The sequence below is a fragment of the Pan paniscus genome, chromosome 5 (assembly GCF_029289425.2).
Source record: "Pan paniscus chromosome 5, NHGRI_mPanPan1-v2.0_pri, whole genome shotgun sequence".
NCBI lineage: Eukaryota > Metazoa > Chordata > Mammalia > Primates > Hominidae > Pan > Pan paniscus.
Window position 1 is genome coordinate 104,061,949 of NC_073254.2, and position 19,422 is coordinate 104,081,370.

Sequence of the window (19,422 nt, forward strand, 5' to 3'; positions counted from 1 at the left end):
GGGCCAGCGTCTCAAGGGGAATTTTAAAAGGCAGCAATAAAATATATTAGAGACATGACACACATGCACCTTTGGACTAGGTGTGTTAACAGAGCTTGAGAGAGGGAACCTTGACAGCTATTTTTACTCTTAGCCAAAAACAAAGACATTAGGAAAGAGAATGAAAGTACAGTGTCTAGTTCCACAGCATAAAGTTATTATTTGGTGCTTTGGAATGGGTTGAATTTTAATTCTTTAGTCCGTCTAAATCAGCTGGAAAAATGAGGAACATTCTGCCTTGAATGGTTCTTCCCCTGGTTGGCTGCTTTCTCCACAACTGGTGGTTCAGCAGGAAGCCCTCTTAGGTTCTTGCATGTGGGCAACTTATTTTCTCTTCCTGCTGCTTTGTGCAACTGTCAAATACTTTCACAGATTCAGATCAGCAAAGGGTATCAAGGATAGTCATTGTGAGCTTTTCGTGAGGAAACTGTTGAATGCATAGGTAGCTACTGTATAAGCTAACTAGGATTTTTCAGTCTTAGTACAGCTGCAATGTTTTCACAGAAATAGGGGATTGAAAGAGTCTCCAATTTCTCTGTAAATGATTTTGTAAACAGCTAAATCTTTGCTGAATGAATAATATACTCAAGAGGAACACAATATTAATATTCCCCAAATTACAGACGCCCAGCTTGTGAAGCTTCCTATGTGCAAATGGCTGGTTGAACACTATCACTTTTTCCTGTGCCTCTGTCTTCTGTAGCCATTTCCACCATCATCATTATTCACAAAGACAGGAATCTAGCTGTCCTGGACTGGTACTGTTCCCTGGTAGGTAACAAGAACTTTTTCTAGCTTCATGCCTTCCCCCTACTTATTTTTTTCCATCTAAGGGTGAGGTGATTTGGCTCTGTGTCCTCACCCAAATCTCCTCTCAAATTGTAATTCCCACATGTCGAGGGAGGGTCTTGGTGGGAGGTGATTGGATCATGGGAGTGATTGCCCCCATGCTGTTCTCATGATGGTAAGTGAGTTCTCATGAGATCTGATGGTTTAAAAGTGTGGCACTTCCTCCCCACCTCCTGCTGTATTATGAAGAAGGTCCTTGCTTCTTCTTTGCTTTCTACCATAATTGTACGTTTCCTGAGGCCTCCCCAGCCATGCAGAACTGTGAGTCAATTAAACCTCTTTTCTTCATAAATTACCCAGTCTCAGGTAGTTCTTTATAGCAGTGTGAAAATAGACTAATATAAAAAGAGACCATTTACCACTTTTTTTTAGTTCATTTGCGATGTATCAAATCTAACTTAGCCAACATCTTTCTCATCTTTTCTAAGCCTCTTCTTTTTTCTCTCTCCTTTCCCAAGCAACAAAATCTCCTCTCTATTAGTCGCTATATGTAATGCTGCCTCATTTCTCCTTTTATGTTTTATATTTTTGTTTATATTTTATTTATATTTTGTTTATATTTTGTTATATTTTGTTATATTTTATTATATTTATATTTTGTTTATATTTTAAAACAAATCCATAAGTATCTCCTGGGTAATCTCCACTGACATGATTTTATCAACTTACATGTTAATTCCCAAATGGGAGTGACTAATTTGAGAATCAGCTGAGCTTCAGTTTTCAATATCCATTTACTTCCTGCATACCACCCCACCATCCACCTAGTAAGCCATTCTAGAACTATTAGGAATCAACATCAATGTCCCCTTCTCCAGTCTGACTCTTCCATACCAGCTAACCCTGTCCTATCATCCCTCAGCTGGATTAGTACAGTAGCTTGATAATTCATCTTCATGCTGCAGTCCTGATCTCCTAAAATTCATTCTCCATTCCAGGGTATTCTAGAAGGACTTGGAGGAAAAAATCCCCTAAGTAGAGCCTCAGTCTTCCAATGAATGCAACCAAATACTGAGGAGCACAGATAGGAGTATAGTTTATCACTGTTATTCTCAAGCAAATAACTCAAAGACTCCTACATCACATATTTGCAATGAAGAAGAATTACGCTCAAAGTCACATTTGCTTGCAAATTCTGCTTTTTAAAAAAAAAAGTTTATATATTAATTTTCTATTGCTGCTAGATCAAATTACTACAAACTTAGTAGCTTAAAACAACACCCATTTATTATCTCACAGTTCCATGGCACAGAAATCTAGGCACAATATGGCTCAACTGGGTCCTCTGCTTAAAGCCTCACAAGGCCGAAATCAGATTGTCAGCTGAGCTGGGCTCTTAGCTAGAGGCTGTAAGGGGAAGTCCCTAGATAAGAGTTCTTTCAGCCTCATTAGGTAGATTTCAGTTCCTTGCAGTTGTAGGACTGAGTTCCCCATTTCCTTGCTAGCTGTTAGCTGTGGGCTAGTCTTTGTTTCTAGAATTTGCCCACATTCCTTCTCATACTTTCTGTGTGGCCCTCTTCAGCATTAGTGGATGAATCTCATGCTTTCAGTCTCTCTGAATTCCCTTGTGGGCTTCTTCAGCATTGGTAGATGAATCTTATGCTTTCAATCTCTCTGAATTCCCTTTCTGCCATATCTTTCTTGCCCTAGCAAGAGTTCACTGCTTTTAAGATCTCATGTGTTTAGATTGGACCTATCCAGATATCCAGCGTAATCTTCCTATTTTAAAAATCTATAATTTTAATTATAGCTGTAAAGTCCTTTTTCCTATATAATATATTCAAAGGTTGCAGGCATTTGGGTGTTGACATCTTTGATGGGCACATTTTGTCTACCACAGGCTATAGAAAGAACAGAGAAATTTGTCCAAGATAAGATGATTAGGTTTTGTCTAGATAGGGGCCCTTGCTATGGGCCCTCAGTTTTTACCTTAATGTAACAGAACATGAGAGGAGCTTTGACACCCACCCCAAAAGAGTCAACTTCATTATGCTGGCAAAGGCATAGGTACAACCTGCTCTGTGATCTACCTTCTGAACCACACAAGTTTGTCCTGAACCAGGTTGGGGCTGAGTCTGTTGATAACAGACCCCCATTTTGGGGCAGAAAAAACAGATTCTGTATGATCTACAGTATTTAAAATTGTGGCAAATAAATTATAAAGGAAAAATGGAATCTCAACTAGTTACAGTCTCTTGGTGTCTTTCAACATTGGTTTTATTTTGAAGTCATTTTCACCCAGCATTGCAAGTTTAGCAGACCTCAAAACAGAATGCCAGAGTGATCTTAAAATTCAAAAATGAGTTTACTTTCTTTGTTAAAGTTCTCTTTTGATGCATATCCCCCATTCATGGAATGGAAGAATTATCTTGGGTGCAGCATTACACATAGAGTTAAAATGTGGAAACAACCCAAACATCCTGATATGGTTTGGCTCTGTGTCACCACCCAAATCTCATCTTGAATTGTACTCTCATAATTCCCATGTGTTGTGGGAGGAACCCAGTGGGACATAATTTGAACCATGGGGGCAGTTTCCCTCATACTGTTCTCATGGTAGTGAATAACTCTCACAAGACCTGGTGGTTTTATCAGGGGTTTCCGCTTTTGCATCTTACTCATTTTCTCTTGCGGCCGCCATGTAAGAAGTGCCTTTCACCTCCTGCCATGATTCTGAGGCCTCCCCAGCCATGTGGAACTGTAAGTCCAATTAAACCCCTTTTTTCCCCCAGTCTCAGGTAAGTCTTTTATCAGCAGCGTGAAAATGGACTAATACAGTAAATTGGTACCAGTAGAGTAGGGTGTTGCTGCAAAGATACCGGGAAATGTGGAAACAACTTTGGAACTTGGTAACAGGCAGAGATTGGAACAGTTTGGAGGACTCAGAAGAAGACAGGAAAATGGGAAAGTTTGGAACTTCCTCGAGACTTGTTGAATGGCTTTGACAAAATACTGATAATGATATGGACAATGAAATCTAGACTGAGGTGGTCTCAGGTGGAGATGAGGAACCTGTTGAGAACTGGAGCAAAGGTGACTCTTGTTATGATTTAGCAAAGAGACTGGCGGCATTTTGCCCCTGCCCTGGAGATTTGTGGAACTCTGAACTTGAGAGAGATGATTAAAGGTATCTGGTGGAAGAAATTTCTAAGCAGCAAAGCATTCAAGAGGTGACTCAAGTGTTGTTAAAGGCATTCAGTTTTAAAAGGGAAGCAGAGCATTAAAGTTCAGAAAATTAGCAGCTTGACAATGCGATAGAAAAGAAAATCCTGTTTTCTGAGGAGAAATTCAAGCTGGCTGTAGATATTTGCATAAGTAACAAGGAACTGAATGTTAATTTCCAAGACAATGGGGAAAATGTCTCCAGGGCATGTCAGAGACATTTGTGGCAGCCTCTTCTATCACAGACCTGGGGTCTAGGAAGAAAAAATGGTAAAAATGGTTTTGTGGGCAAAGCCTAGGGTCCTTGTGCTGTGTGCAGTCTAAGGACTTGGTGCCCTGTTTCCTAGCCACTCCGGCCATGGCTGAAAGGGGCCAACATGAAGCTCAGGCCATGGCTTCAGAGGGTGAAAGCCTTAAGCCTTGGCAACTTCCATGTGATGTTGAGCATGTGGGTGCACAGAAGTCGAGAAATGGGGTTTGTGAACCTCTGTCTAGATTTCAGAAGATGTATGGAAATGCCTGGATGCCCAGGCAGAAGTTTGCTGCAGGGGCAGGGCTCTCATGGAGAACCTCTTCTAGGGCAGTGCAGAAGGGAAATGTGGGGTTGGAGCCCCCTCACAGAGTCCCTACTGGGACACCACCTAGTGGAGCTGTGAGAAGAGGACCACTGTCCTCCAGACCCCAGAATGGTAGATCGACTTACAGCTTGTACCAGGTGCCTGGAAAAGCTGCAGACACTCAACACCAGCCCATGAAAGCAGCCAGGATGGAGGCTGTACCCTGAAAGCCACAGGGCCAGAGCTGCCCAAGTCCATGGGAAGCCACCTCTTGCATCAGCGTGACCTGGATGTGAGACCTGGAGTAAAAGGAGATCATTTTGGAGCTTTCAAATTTGACTGCCCCGCTGGATTTTGGACTTCCATGGGCCCTGTAACCCCTTTGTTTTGGCCAATTTCTCCCATTTGGAATGGCTGTATTTACCCAATACCTGTACCCTCATTGTATCTAGGAAGTAACTAGCTTGCTTTTGATTTTACAGGCTCATAAGTGGAAGGGACTTGCCTTGTCTCAGATGAGACTTTTGAACTGTGGACTTTTGGGTTAATGCTGAAATGATTTAAGACTTTGGGGTACTGTTGGGAATGCATGATTGGTTTTGAAATGTGAGGACATAAGATTTGGAGGAGCCAGGGGTGGGATGATATGGTTTGGCTCTGTGTCCCCACCCAAATTTCATCTTGAATTATACTCCCATAATTCCCATGTGTTATACGTGGGACCTGGTGGGAGATAATTTGAATCATGGGGGTGGTTTCCCCCATACTGTTCTCATGGTAGAGAATAAGTCTCATGAGATCTGATGGTTTTATCAGGGGGTTCCGCTTTTGCATCTTACTCATTTCTCTTGCTGCCACCCTGTAAGAAGTATTTTTAACCTACTGCCATGATTCTGAGGCCTCCCCAGCCATGTGGAACAATAAGTCCAATTAAACCTCTTTTTCTTGGTTTAATTTCTTGGGTATGTCTTTATCAGCAGTGATTCTATTCCTATGAAATGTCTAGAACAGGCAAATCTATGAGACATAAAATAAGTGGCTGCTCAGGGGTTACAGGAATAGGGAATAATAACTAAAGGGTTGGGAGGGCGTTTTTGAAATGCTAAAATATTCTGAAGTTTACTGTGGTTATGGTTGCACATACTTATGAATATACCTAAAAATGTTGAATTGTACATTTTAAGTAGATGAATTGTATCTAATTTGAACCATATCTCAGTAAAGATATAAAAATGTTTTTGGATACTAAGACTAAACTAGAAAGAACATAAGAGGAAATACATATTATATAAGAAGAAAAGAGTAAAAAGAAAATAAATCTTTAAAAAAATAAAAATAAAAAGGAGGCCTGTGTGCGGTGGCTCATGCCTGTAATCCCAGCACTTTGGGAGGCCGAGGCGGGTGGATCACCTGAGGTCAGGAGTTTGAGACCAGCCTGACCAACATGGAGAAACCCTGTCTCTACTAAAAATACAAAATTAGCCAGGTGTGGTAGCATAGGCCTGTAATCCCTGCTACTTGGGAGGCTGAGGCAGGATAATTGCCTGAACCCGGGAGGCGGAGGTTGCGGTGAGCCGAGATTGCACCTTTGCACTCCAGCCTGGGCAACAAGAGTGAAACTCCATCTCAAAAAATAAAACAAATAAAAAGGATTCTAGAGGAAGTGGTAAATAGTGAAGATAGGCAAAGAATATCCAACATATGAATAATAGTAGTCCTTGAAGACAAAAATCAAAGGAAAAGAATACTAAAAACTCTACTTAATGAAAAATCATCCTGAAATTAACAAGAAAAATTGAAATTAATGTTGAAAGAGCACCAGAGAGTATACATCCAAAAAGACCAACATTAATATAAATTTTAGTAAAATTACTGAACCATAAAAAGTAAATGCCTTTAGTTATCTAAACAAAAACTAATTACTTAAAAGGGAAAGAAAATTAGATCATCACCAGACTTTTCAACAGCATTGCCTTATGCTTTAAGAAAGTGTTGTACCACATTTGATATCCTGATGGAAAAAAATGTGAGCCAAGGATTTTACACCCAACAAAACTTAATGGTGAATATAAAGGCATAAACCAATATAGAATGCAAAAACTTGGGAAATATTGTTTTCCAAAGCCTTTCCTAAGTAATCTACAAAAGAACAAGCTTTAAACAACTAGAAAGACTAGAGAGTCATCAATAAAAGGATTGGAGAATATTAAACTTGTAGAACTAAAAATGAGGGTTAAAAAAGAAAGAGTATAGATATATGCTAAACTATTTCAGTAGTTTTGGCAGTGGTTGTATTAGTATTGTTATTCTGAAGATGTGAAATAATGCAAACGCATAATAAAAAATGTCATCTGGTCTCCAGTCTCTCTGTATTTTCCATTTAAATATTTCTGGGGTGAAGTGGATTAAAATTAGCTCTGCTGATCAAACTATTATTAAACTTTGAGAAGAATTTTCACTAAGTTAAACTCCTAGAGAACTGGGCTGTGAGATGGAATCAAAGGTTCACAATACTACCTCCCTCATGGTGTAGTCAGACCACACAAGATCTTTCCTATTTTTTTTTTTCTTAGACAGAGTTTCACTCTTTTTTGCCCAGGCTGGAGTGCAATGGCACAATCTCGGCTCACTGCAACCTCTGTCTCCTGGGTTCAAGTGATTCTTCTACCTCAGTCTCCTGAGTAGCTGGGATTACAGGCACGCGCTATGATGCCCAGCTAATTTTGTATTTTAGTAGGGACAGGATTTCACCATGTTGGCCAGGCTGGTCTCAAACTCCTGACCTCAGGTGATCAGCCCGCCTCAGCCTCCCAAAGTGTTGAGATTATGGGCATGAGCCACCACGCCAGGCCACAAGATCTTTCCAAAGGAGAAAATGGCAATTTCACTCTTCTTTGTGAGACTGATTTTTAAGGCAATCACAGTTTCTGTCTTATCCACTAATACTTCACTCTACAACTAAAGATTGTTAACTCCCCAAAATAATTTTATATGAACCAGGTGGAAGACTATCAGAAGCAACATGAGTCCTGGAAGGTGTAGTTTCCATAAGTAAAGTTCTCTGAGGGGGAACAGGAACAAGAGGGTTATTAGTAGTTTATGCTAAGGGTTTACAACATTTATGCTTTCAGTTTTTTTCAGAATGTGAGAAAACCAGGCTTGAGAAAATAATATCTTAGATAATCCATGCTAGGAAAAAAACAAGTAAACACTGGGAATTGAGTTAGGAGTTATGCGCATGAGCCATCTAGGTATACATCTGAAAAGGAATTAAAACAGCACCCAAATAGGCAAAGAATAGGGCCAAAGACAGTTTATATACCTATCTGTTGAGAAGATCAAGGCAAGGTTACTCCTCATTCAAAACTGAGAAAATTTTAAAAATCCACAATAGGATTTATTCTAGCATAATACAAAAATATAAGGAAAGGAGGAATATCATTCCAAGGATCCTAGAGGAAGAGCAAAGCTATTTTCATTGGTTTTACTTTGCACTTGTCTGATGTCTAACCAAGTTGAACATGTTAACACATGCTCATTGGCTATTGGTGTATTGTCTTCTGTAGGGCATCTATTTAATCTTTTGCCCATTTTTAATTGGGTTGTTTTCATATTGAGTTGTAAGCTTTATGTATTCTGGATACAAGACCTTGGTCAGATATGTTTTGTGAACATTTTCTTCGAATTTGTGATAAATCTTATGTGCATTTTTGCAGTTGTTAGTGCTTAGTTCAAGAATAAGCTTAGAGAAATATGTCAATTTGTTTGACCAAAATAAAAATGTAAAATAAGTAATAGTACATGCAGCAACTGTGAAGTTGATGTGTGAATAACTGAAACAAGGAAGAACTCCAGTGGCAGAGTGGGGAGAACTTTTGGAGCAGATAGACCTAAAAGGCAAGCAATTAATGACAAACAGGGCCATGAAGAGACACCTTCAAGTTTGGTCCAGTAATATACACATTAAATCATGAAAGCCATAATTCTAGCCATGAAGGCAAAGAACATACAGACATTGCATAAGCTTGGCTAGGTTAGAAGAAACAAACCACTTACATGTTGTAGTACATTTTGTTCATTGCTTTATAAACCAAAAAGTATCTGAGACAGGTCTCAATCAATTTGTAAGTTTATTTTGCCAAGGTTAAGGACATGCCCAGAAGAAAAAAACACAAAGTCACAGAAACAGTCTGTGGTCTGTGCCTTTCTCCAAAGATGAATTTAAAAGCTTCAATATTTAAAGGGGGAAAGTGGGCTGCAGGGGAAAAAGGGAAGGGATAGTAATCCTCATGTCGCAAGAGAAAAGGAACAGGTAGGGGAATAGTTAATTATGTATTCATCGCATGCGCAGTAAATCAGCACTTTACATAAGATAAGGTGAACATAGAGTAGCTATTTGGAGATATTTATCCTTTTATATGTAGCTATTTGCTTAGGAACAAAAGGAAAGGTAGCATCTTGCATGACACAGCTTTCAGCTTAATTTTTTCCTTTTGGCATGGTGAATTGGGGTCCAAGTTTTTCTTTTCCTTTCACACTTATCCCCCCTTTCATTTTAAAATCTTTCAGAGAAGGCATTTTAAAAGAACTGAGTCTCTGGTCTTGGCTTTTGCCTGATCTCTTATGACTATGACAGTTTATTCCTAGATGGATAGGTCCCATGTTGTTAGGCAAGCTCATTTTTAGTAGGTTGTGAAGTCCCACATCCCATGAAGTAGAATTAGGGGGAGTAAGGGAGAAAGAGAACAGAGAAAAAAGGAGGAAATGAGAAACAAAAAAGGGAGAACAATCCTAGAAAACTGATACAGGCCATATTACCCTGAAGTCCATATATCAGTAGGCAGGTATGAAAATGGTTTATGTATATAAATATGTTGCTGTTATTTTCCATTGAAGTTTAAGTTGTCTAGCTTCGGTTCACAGGGCTTTAAGAAAAGTGCGGCTTAATTTTTTTTAGTGATTTCAAATCTGGGAAAATGGGAAAAAGGAAAAGAAATTGAAAACACTATTTTGGAGCTTTGTAGCTACAAAAAATTTAGGATTCAGTCCAAATTGCAGAAAATAATAAAAATGGAAAAACACTGGACAAGGCTAGAATGTATTAATAATAACAGGTGTACTATAGTTTATTTTTAAATGTAATTTTTTCTCTCTCCAATTCCCCAATTTTATTAAAGACAAAATGAGAGTAGTACCAATTATTTGTAAAATAAGTTTTAGTCTTACTATACTTGGCTTGATTATTTGCATAAAGTGCAGCAAGAGTCATCATTTGCCATATAGGCTCTCTTTAAAAAAAATGGCTTTGCTGGAAACTTTTCCATAAGGAATCTTTTTAAAAGTCTCAAGCTCAGCCAAAGATTTATCTGTGCCCACAGATAACTGAATGAATTGGGTTGATTGCTCTCTTTTTGAGGTCCCAAGAAAACTTGGGGTTCCTGGACCTGTCAGAAAGTGACATTCCTTACTTACCAGAAGTTAGAACCCTGTAAAGGACAAGATATGAGGCCAGCTATTCCAAGGGGCTCTTATCAATTCCATAAGTCAGCCTTATTTTCTCAAGGCCATCTGAAACTATGTCATTCCAGTCAAAAGCTTCATAAAATAACCATGTCTCCAGTTGTGTCTGGTTATGAAATAAATTCTTATTGAACTTATGCAAATAACTATATTGCCATAAGTTAAGAATACTGACAAACAGTTTCCAAATTTTGGAGAAATTAGGTAGAAAGAAATTATGTTTTAAATCTTGCTCATTAGAGTATACTTTGCTCAATTTTTAAAAGCTATAAATAGCTTAAAAGAAGAGAAAGTTTTCTTGACTCTGACAAAAAGTATCAGCAAATGTTTATTTACATTATCTACATTAAACTTGTAGAACTAAAACAAAATGAGGGTTAAAAAAGAAAGAGTATAGATATATGCTAAACTATTTCAGTAGTTTTGGCAGTGGTTGTATTAGTATTGTTATTCTGAAGATGTGAAATAATGCAAACGCATAATAAAAAATGTCATCTGGTCTCCAGTCTCTCTGTATTTTCCATTTAAATATTTCTGGGGTGAAGTGGATTAAAATTAGCTCTGCTGATCAAACTATTATTAAACTTTGAGAAGAATTTTCACTAAGTTAAACTCCTAGAGAACTGGGCTGTGAGATGGAATCAAAGGTTCACAATACTACCTCCCTCATGGTGTAGTCAGACCACACAAGATCTTTCCTATTTTTTTTTTTCTTAGACAGAGTTTCACTCTTTTTGCCCAGGCTGGAGTGCAATGGCACAATCTCAGCTCACTGCAACCTCTGTCTCCTGGGTTCAAGTGATTCTTCTACCTCAGTCTCCTGAGTAGCTGGGATTACAGGCACGCGCTATGATGCCCAGCTAATTTTGTATTTTAGTAGGGACAGGATTTTACCATGTTGGCCAGGCTGGTCTCAAACTCCTGACCTCAGGTGATCCTCAAGTCATAAAATAGTATTTCAGTATTCAGTCCTGTTCTGCTTGATATTGGATCAGTAAACTTCATGAATACATTCGGCTCTCCATAAAAGTTCTGGAAATTTTTCACTCTATTCCAATGGCACAATTTCTGTATCTTTTTTTTTTTTTTAAGATGGAATTTCGCTTTTGTTGCCCAGATGGGAGTGCAATGGCTTGATCTCGGCTCACTGCAACCTCCGCCTCCTGGGTTCAAGTGATTCTCCTGCCTCAGCCTCATGAGTAACTGGGATTACAGCCGCCCACCACCACGCATGGCTAATTTTTTGTATTTTTAGTAGAGATGAGGTTTCACCATGTTGGCCAGGCTGGTCTCGAACTCCTAACCTCAGGTGATCCACCCGCCTCGGCCTCCCAAAGTGCTGGAATTACAGGTGTGACCCACCATTCCTGGCCCAATGGCATAATTTCTAAATTTATCAGAAACCTATATTTAGTAATACTCCTCAGAGTTATAGCTGATTATAAACCACCCTATAAAAGGATCAAAGTAAGACAACAATTGTGAATGACAAAAGTCTTAGCCATGGTTAAAGATACAACTGACAAGGAAATTTTGTTATTTCTGTGTCAATTTTACATAACAATCATAATTACTACTGATAATATATACTAAGACATATCAGAATCACAGGAATCTCATAATTTTGGAACACCTACTAAAAGCATGTTTATGTAAATATAATCTAAAGAAGATTAAACACCATTTCATATTTGGCAATAATTCCTGTATGATTTTATTATACCAAATAAGCCAAATATATCTCCTTTGGACTTCAGGGGGCCTAATATCAAAACAGTAATGAGGTCAAAAAGATTGAAGTTAGAATTTGATTTTGGAAAGTTTTTCAAAAAACAAAAGTTTAAAACACTTGATATCACAAAATAGGATCACAGGTCATTGTAAAATAAGTCATTCATTTAGCCAAAGTAATAATTCAAAGATTTGGGGAAAAGAAAGCAAAAACTTTTAGAGAGGGGAGACTTACTTTCCCAAATTATAAGCCCTAAGAAAGACAGCATGAGGCCAATTAAATCTGTCTCTCAAATCTTATAAAAAAACTATTAAACGTTAGTCATCTTGACCATAATATATAATTTCTATAAACATTTTTATAACCTGTTTTTTATTAAAAAGTTAATGCTCTAAGAAAACCCTGTTAATCTGACACAGGTGCCCATATGCTGATCTTTCATCAGTGTGCCTTTGATATTAATGTTTAATTCATAGAGAAACTCTGAACTAATGTTCTCTCTCAAAATTGGCCCTTACAATCTCACACACCCACCACTTCTGTGATAGTCCCTGGGCCTAGGGGAGTTGAATAGTTTTCATTTATGGCACTATGTCTCATGAATGTACTTTATTTGATTGTCATCTTCTCCCAAATCTGAAGATGATAATTTAACTGCTGTCACTGTTTAAGATTTAGCAGGACTTGGTGTCCTTTTTAGATCTAGGAGTCAAAGCCCTATAACTTAACAGCATGAGGACTTTAAAAGCAATACAGAAAGTTATATGGATGTAATAAACTTATTTTTTAATCTCAATTTTCTAGGCAAATAAAAAGTTTACTAACAATGACATAAGAATTATTTCAATAAAACATAAAATCTGTTAGGCTGGTTACCAAAAGGAAAAAAAAAAAAGAACTACTGCAGTGTGATTGCTTTTCATTATGGGGAGTCTGTTTGGATAATCTGCAAGTCAAAATGAATGAAGATAGTACTTGAATTAGTTAGACAGAGGAAGAGTGTATCCTGGGTCATAAGTGAAAGTTTTGATTTCATAAAGTCAAGAGCCCAGAATGTTATGTTAGAAGAAAACATTTCCTTTTAGAACTTTAAGATTAAACGTTTTTAGCAGCAGGCCACAACATCAGTTAGAACCTAAGGAAAAAAGGTTACAGGAGCTGATGAAAGAGTTGAAGAAGAAAGTTATTATCTCAGGCCTTCTCAAAGGGTAAACAAAGCTAAACACAGTGAGATGCAATAAAAGAACTTTTGGGTTTAAAATTTTAAAATCTCTTGTAATTTTATTAAAAATAATCAGTACCTTTTAATATCTTTTATTAAGAGTAAATCAATTTCCTTTTAATTATAGCCAACTTGATCACATAGGTTTTTTTCATAAATTCACTTTTTACAAACCCTATTACAATTTACACAAACCATTTATGACATGTTTGGACTTCCTGTTTTATCCTAAACATTCTTTTTTCTTAAATAACCAGGCATTTTATTTTAGGGCAAAAAATGTATAATACAAAATTGTTTCTCATATAAAATTATATTCCTTTTAATACCTCTTTATATTTACAACTTTCTTGTCATCTCTCTTACTTAATGGTTCCTTTACCTTGTTTTATAAATAACCTTTAAATAACCTTTGAAGTAGACAAAATTTTTTTTTAATAAGGACCCATTATTTTTTAGAAAAATGTTTTCCTGTAATTTTTTTAAAATATTGGAAATGACCCATTTAATTAATATTTATTATTAATTTAACTTTAGATTCTAAATTATATGACAAGTTTTTTATAAGCATTTATTCCATTATACTTACCTAATTAATTTCTTAATATTTTACCTAGATTCGTTATGAAAACTATGATAATCATTTAAAGTTATTTCCCTATTATCCATTTTTATAGCCTATGGATTTCAGGTGTTTATCTAAGTAAGAACCTTAAGGTTAAATAAATAGGTGGTGGGGGAGTTGCCAGTAATTCAAGATTTAGTTGTTTTAGTTAAACCATTTGAAACCAGCCTTGTTGTCTGGGGTGTCACCGAAAGTTCTTGGTCTCATGGCTGAGGAAATCAAGGACCTGGACACTCCAAAGGTGAAGTTAGAGCAGAATTTTAATAAGCAAAAGGAAGAAAGCTCTCTGGCACCAAGAGGGGTCCTAGAAAAATGGGTTGCCATTTTACAGTGAAATGCAAAGGTTTTTATAGACAAACTGGTGGGGAGGTGTGTTTCATTTATATACTGCACAAAAAAAATCAGGAGTAGGTGTTTCATTTGCATATGGCACAAATTTCTGACAGTCTTCACCCCAACCTTTCTAGTGCACATGTGGGCTCCTTAGTCTGAGTTACTCCATCTTGCTTATCTCTTCCTACTGCGTATGTGTGGGAAAAAAAAAAAGAGGAGAGGGTCAGAACCCTCTGTGGTGGATGTGCCTGGTCCAGGGTCGCTCTTCTTATCAGTGCTGCTGCAGGCACTTCCCCTGTGCAAGCCTCCTTGTCTGAGCATTTCCAAGAAGGGAGAGGAATGTGCTCTACTTGGGCTCAATATATATCAGCAAAACTTGTTGATTACATACGAGGTCCCATTCTGTGTTAGAACTTGCCTTCCTTATCTGTGTTTGCAGCCTGATCTTTCAGGCTGCTCTTTGCTAAAAGAGAAATGACTTGTTGGGCTGCTTTTTGTTAGAAGAGAAGCTGCTTTTTGTTGGAAGGGAATTCTACTGAGGACTCTAGCCCTAACTATCTGCCTAGTTGATTTCTTTCTCTCTTCTCTCTCACAATAATATTAAATTTCTTATTTATCAAAAAATTATATAAGATAAAATTCTCTTTGGGGCTACATTTACAGCTTTATAACTCATGCTAAATCTTGATACCTCATAATATTTAGCAGAGATAAATAGAAAACTTCCTAGCTAATAAATCTAAACAATAATGTAGGCTGACAATTCTGAAGACATTTCTAATTTTATTTTACCAATAACTTTAAAGCCAGCTTGTTTATTTGCAATTTACTTATGTCACGTGAACTTGCAAAGCATTTTGGCTCATTTACTTAATTCCTGAGTAGTCCTTTATTTCTAATCCAATTTGGTACCTTGTGGCCACAACACGTAACAAAACACATGTATGTACACCTTAACTCACCTAAGCATGCATACACATATGTACAGATAAACACATCTAAGCACATACACATACTCGTACAAATAAAGATCCTATAGCTTTTACTTCAGAACTCTACTCATGAGATATTAATACAAACTTACCAGTTTACCACAAATGGTTGGATGCAAATAGTGTTTTTTTTCTCAACACCAGTAGAAAGGTCCTTTAAATTGGAAAAAAAAAAAGTACATTTTCTTAAGCAAAAATCACATCCTCATTGTTTTTTTTGCAAACTTCACCAAAACTGCATCTTATTCTCCTACTATTCTAACTCTCAGTAACCCTAATTCCCAGAGAAAACATAGGATTACTTAATTTAACATAACATGACCTTAAGATTTTAAATTGCTGGAGAAAATTTTGAGACTAAATTAACCAAATTAATCTTACCAAAGATGACTAAAGTCTTGTGAACTGAAAAGCCTCTGAGCTAGCTTCTATTAGTCTGACAAATGTTTACTTTTCTTTAAGCCAACTAATTAGATGTCTTTCATATAATTGGTACTGAAATATTTTCACATGACACATATGAACATACAGACATAATAGACTCAGAGGCAGATCTTATAGATTTAAAATTTTTCATTTGCTAGTATTCAAAAATTCTCTCTTCCCTACTTTAGACTATGAACCTCTTCATTATCTGTTCCATGTCCTAAATCATTGTTAACTAGGTAATTCTAAATTTGCATCTCCAAAGATATGAATCACGTGAAACAAGGTAGAAAATGTACAACTCAAAGGCACAGGATTAGATCTAAACAAAGACAAGTTTTGTTATGTAAACTTTAAGCTATTGTCTTACCCCTAGTTAAAGTTCCTAATGGCTTAGGTGCAGAGACAGATATGCCCTTACAAAATGGAAATTTCCTTTAAAGGTGGTATTTTCAACTTAGCTGCTTAATTAGATTACTGGCTTTAGGGTGGAGGCCTTTAAGGAATGGGGCGAAGAAAGTATGCAGGATTTTCTTATCTAAACATTAAAAACAAAGAGTAGTCGTCCCCTATAGTAATGACCATTTCCCGTAAACTGCCCTCAACCACCCCTAACATTGTAGCTCTCATGCAGCATTACACACGCCAAAGGCAAATACTCTCACAGTACAAGGTGATCTCTGGTACTCCCAAAAGCCAAAGAAATCAGGTAATGCAGTACAAGAAAGCAGAGCTTTAGACCTAAGAAGAATCAGCACATGACTGTTGAAACTCCACAGCAAATCAGAACAGCTCAAAAAGGGGTGAGTGGCACCTTAATTCTGAGTTCTTTAAGGGGTCTGAGTCATTAGAAGCCTTCTCTATTTTCTTTTCACTTAGTACTGAAGATGGCAAAAGGAGAAGGAGATGTTAGATATGAGTTCTAAATTTCTTTTCAAAGAATCAATATGTCAGTATGTTCAATTCTTTGCCTTCTACTTTTAAACTTAACTTCCTCATAAAGCAATCTTTGTCGATTACCTGCTCAACCCTGACTCATTTCAATCACCTGTTCCACCCCGACTCACTCCGTTTACCTCCTCCACCCTGACTCATTCCGATTACCTGCTACCTGCTCCACCCTGACTCATTATCCACCCTGCATAACCATTTTTCCCGCCAAACCACTCACCCCCTCACTCTCTTTAAATTAGCCAGTTGGAATTAGTTTATCCTGTGCAGTCTAACCCTAGCCAATAGGGGAATGACACAGCAGCAAGGGCCACGTGCGTCAGGGATAAATAAGAACCCCTTCCCCTCCCTTGTCCAAGTGTGCGCTCACCATTGCGCCACTCTTCTATAGAAGTACCTTGCCTCGCTGAGAATTAAAAAGAAAATATTATATTCAAGTGCTATTTCTTTTGTGGCACCAAAACTTTATAACAGACAAATAGAGTAGAAGAAAAGTAAATGAGAGGACAATTTTTAAAGAAAGGAAGTGAACAGAGAAACCAAATGCGTGCCCTTTTTTTTTTTTTTTTTTTTTTTTTTTTTTTTTTTTTTTTTTTTTTTTTTGCAGCTGCATGGAATTTTAGTGAATCCAGAGGCCTTGTTCCCTGTAATTTGGAGTTCTCCTTCAAATTTGACCAACTCAGGTAGAGTTAATCAAATCTGATGGAAGAAAACCAAAATAACAAAACAAATATGATTACTGAGGACTTTTAATGGTAAGGAGAAGTTAAGACCAGTTACTTGTCAATCTTAACTTTTAGTCACTAAGGGGAATTTTCAAGACAAAACTCTAATTGAGCTACTTACCTAGGAATGAGGCTCATGCTGAACACTGCTGTCTACCATCTATGAAGCAGGAAAAAACTCAAACTCACTTTCTCTGTTGGAAGGGAGCAGAAACTCCAGAAAGGACTTGCTGGCCCTCCATCATCATGGAAACAGGAAAACTAATCTTCCTTGTTGGAAGTGAGTAAAACTCCAGGAAAGGAGTTATAAAGCAAAATGAACCTTAGACCTGAACCAAATTTGGGGAGAGCAATGATTCTCTGAAGGGACCTCCCAGACCTCAGCAAATTGTATTATTGGTTTGAGCAATAAAGATAGGCCAAGCTGGTACCAAGCATGGATGGATTTGTCAAAGATCAGGCCACCTCGTCTCTTCCATTGGCCACCAGTTTATAAACCAAAGAGTATCTGAGACAGGTCTCAATCAATTCAGAAGTTTATTTTGCCAAGGTTAAAGACATGCCTGGAAGAAAATAACATGGACCCACAGGAACAGTCTGTGGTCTGAGTCTTTCTCCAAAGATAAATTTCAAGGCTTCAATATTTAAAGGGAAAATGTAGGCTGGAGGGGAGAGGGGTAGGGTATAGTAATCCCCATGTTGTAAGAGAAAAGGAGCGGGTACGGGAATAGTCAATTATGTATTCATCTCATGCTCAATAAATTGGCACTTTACATAAGATAAGCTACCTCTGGAATCATTTAACTTTTTATCTCTAGCTATCTGCTTAGGAACAAAAGGAAAGGCAGCTTCTTGCATGACTCAGCTTTCAGCTTCATTTGTTCCTTTTGGCATAATGAATTGGGGTCCCAAGTTCTTATTTTTCTTTCACAGCTTTATATCAACTGGGAACTTGGAAGTAAAGCTAAAAATGTGTTGGCAACTTTCTTTTTCAAATTCAGTTTATGTTCTGACACAGGATTTTCTAATTAGCCCTCTTAGGCCATGGTAATTGGAACAGCAAGGGGACTGTTTTTATTGGAGTGTCTACATCTACACAGTCAGCCTGTGTAGATGTCCTTAAAATAAGCAAAAAGAGTAGACGGAGATGAAATTGGAGAGAGAGAGAGAGAGAGAGAGAGAGAGAGACAATGCTGCATTACAATTCTATTTCCTCATTTAAAACATGCTGAGAAAAGCAGTTATTTGTGCTCTGCAATTGCTCTTTAAACATGTGTAAAGGAAAAGCCTGAAATTTTTAGTAAAATACATCCAAGTGTTTGTTAGGCTGAGGGGTTCCACATTCTGAGCAAGTTATTTTATTTATACAAGAATTGTCACAGGCAATTGTCAGAATAGCCACCTACTTGAGGAAAAAAATCACAGAAAATCATTACACAACATCTAGGTTTTGTTACATTTCATATATTTTGTGGTGTTTTTTAATATACATACTTGTCATATTTTAAAATATTGAATTTATTATTCTAAACTGTGAGGTGGAAATTCTGCACAATAAACCATTAGAAGAAAGTACGCTCTCCCTCACCTAGTTAGGAAGTGGCAAAGGAAACCAAGGACAGGGTTTCCTGCACTCAACGTAGTTTCAGGAAGAGTACAGATTCAAAAGTACTATGAGAAAGTGCCACCTGTGCACTCAGTAATAAAACCCTGGAGCTCTGTACTATTATGCCAGAATGATTCTCTGAGATAACTACCAGTTCCCTCAGGCCCCAGCTTGGGCTGCAGAGGAAGGCCTTACATTTGTGCACGAGGTGTTTTGTTAGATGTAGAGCAAAATTCTTGGAGGTGTGTCCACACCTAAATATTCTATTTTTTGTTCTCTTGACCATTAAAACTTAAATAGTAATGGCCAATATTTATATAGTGCTTTTCTTTTCTGAATTTTTAATTTTTATGGGTACATAGTAGGTGTATATATTTATGGGATATATAAGATATTTTGATACAGGCATGCAATATGTAATCATCCCCTCAGGGTAAATGGAATATCTGTCACCTCCAGCATTTATCCTTTGTGTTACAAACAATTTAATTACACTCTTAGTTATTTTTAAATGTACAATTATTGTTGACTGTAGTAACCCTGTTGTGCTATAAAACACTAGGTCTTATTCATTTTTTTCTATTTTTTGTACCCATTAACCATCCTCACTTCCTTCCAATCTTCCCACTACCCTTCCCAACCTATGGTAACCATCCTTCTTCTCTCTATCTCCAGGAGTTCAA

The 19,422-nt window shown here is 37.3% G+C and overlaps 1 protein-coding gene across 31 annotated transcripts in view; it reads left to right on the top strand.

Moving 5' to 3' along the window:
- The window catches only part of LOC100977566 (cytochrome b5 reductase 4), a 173,723-nt gene that overhangs the window by 107,020 nt on the left and 47,281 nt on the right, over positions 1-19,422 (top strand). For 10 of the 31 annotated variants that reach the window (XR_008625690.2, XR_008625694.2, XR_008625696.2 and 7 more), the window contains exon 17: positions 663-810. The exons of 18 other annotated variants lie outside the window; for them this stretch is intronic. The gene's annotated coding sequence lies outside the window, so the exon portion shown is untranslated. Of the gene's footprint in view, positions 1-662; positions 10,628-19,422 lie in introns of those variants that run through there. 3 more of the 31 variants (XR_008625685.2, XR_008625672.2, XR_008625681.2) reach the window with 2 other exon arrangements.